This window comes from Marmota marmota, unplaced genomic scaffold (assembly GCF_001458135.2).
Source record: "Marmota marmota marmota unplaced genomic scaffold, marMar, whole genome shotgun sequence".
Lineage (NCBI taxonomy): Eukaryota > Metazoa > Chordata > Mammalia > Rodentia > Sciuridae > Marmota > Marmota marmota.
In genome coordinates, this window is record NW_025999891.1 from 755505 (window position 1) to 757225 (window position 1721).

General features: G+C 43.2%; 1 long non-coding RNA gene across 1 annotated transcript in view; it reads left to right on the plus strand.

Moving 5' to 3' along the window:
- LOC125613263 overlaps positions 1-1721 on the plus strand; it is a 52239-nt gene that overhangs the window by 528 nt on the left and 49990 nt on the right. The gene's annotated exons all lie outside the window — the stretch shown is intronic.

A 1721-nucleotide genomic window follows, 5' to 3' on the forward strand; every position in this document is an offset into this window, starting at 1 on the left:
CCCGCGAGTTTGCGCACCAGGCGCAGCTTTTCACGCTTCCCATGCTTCTGTAGCCTTCGGAAAAGGTTCTTTTTTTCCTAGTCCCTCGTCTGACGGTTGTGGCCCCTCACGAATTCGCTCTTCTCACCTCACCGCCCTGCTTCTATCCTCATACTGCGCTTTCCCAGCTTCCCTGACCGACAGCACGGACCGGTTGGCATCTGTGCCTCCTGGGCCCGGGTAGGCTGGAGTGTAAGCAGAGCTGGAGCCAGGATGTCGCCCCTTCTGCCTCCAGCCCGCGGGATTATGTCACCAAAAAAATAGGAAGGGAATAGGTATGTAGGCTTGGGAAGAAAAGCTGTTAGGCTAAAAGGCAGTTAGAATGCCTTAATTCTCTTCCTTTGTATTATAGATTTTTAAAAGGATTCACTTTGGGATGTGATTCGGCTATTCTTTTAGTCAGACACACATACATCAGAGACACTCGAAGTCTCGAAACTGGCATCCAAAGAAAGATCTGGAACTTTATCCTTACTAGGAATGTCTGTGTGTTTGCCAAATTATGAGTTGAGATACTGATGACAAGGAAGTCTTGGGGATATGTAGTGAGTTTCTTTCACATGGACACGTGATTTTTAAAAAGGCCAGGTTTGACGTTCTGAATAATTTTAATACAGGATACTCTTTTAATAGGAGATATTTGAATGAAATCACTTTATCGTTAATTTGTATTGTTCAAGGAAACTCTTCTTGAAACATAGGTTTACTAATTGCTTATTTGATTTGATTTTTATACTGGGGACTGAACCCAGAGGCGCTCTACCACTGAGCTACTAATACTTCCAGTTACCGAGTATAACATTAGAGAAGCATGCCGAGGCAAGTATATAAAGCACGGTTTATTTAAAAAGGGGTAACATAGAATTCTCCCAGGAGGGAGAAGGGTTAGGATTAGGGTTAGCTGGTATCCTGGTATCCCAAGAAGTGAGGGGGTTCTAGCTTTTTTATATGTTCTAGGCTTCCTTTGTTCCCTTTATCTCTCTCCTTCCTGCTTAAGTGACTAGGCCCAGGTGGAAGCACAGCGTGCATTAACAACTTTTATAACTCCCTGTAGAGAGGCACAATCCCTGGGACAGGTTATCTTTGCAACATGTTGGAGCAGGGGCAGCTTTTCTGGATAATGGTGGAGGAAGGGCTCTAAAGTCCTTTTATATTTTAATCCCTTTCCAACTTCCCAGACTCAAATTGGCCTCCTTGATCCATCTGACCTGATTTACCTATCTATATGACTGTTTCTTTTAATTCTGGCTTCACAACTACATCTCCAGTCCATTTTTTTTTTTTTTTTTCAGTTTTCGGTGGACACGACATCTTTATTTTATTTGTATGTGGTGCTGAGGCTCGAACCCAGCGCCCCGCACATGCCAGGCGAGTGTGCTACTGCTTGAGCCACATCCCCAGCCCCTCCAGTCCATTTTAATTTTGTTTTGAGACAGAGTCTCACTAAATTGCTGAGGTCAGGGGCCTCGAACTTGCAATCTTGCTGCCTCCTCTCCAGTCTCTGGAATTATAGTGTGCCGTCACCACGCCCAGTTTATGTTTATTTATTTAATGTCTTCCCTTTATATAGGTAAATATTACACTGCATTGGGAAGCCACACAGTTAACATTTCTGGTGTGAACCCTTATTCTACCACTTGCCAGAAGTGTGATTTTTTTTTTTTTTTTTTTTTTTTTTTTTT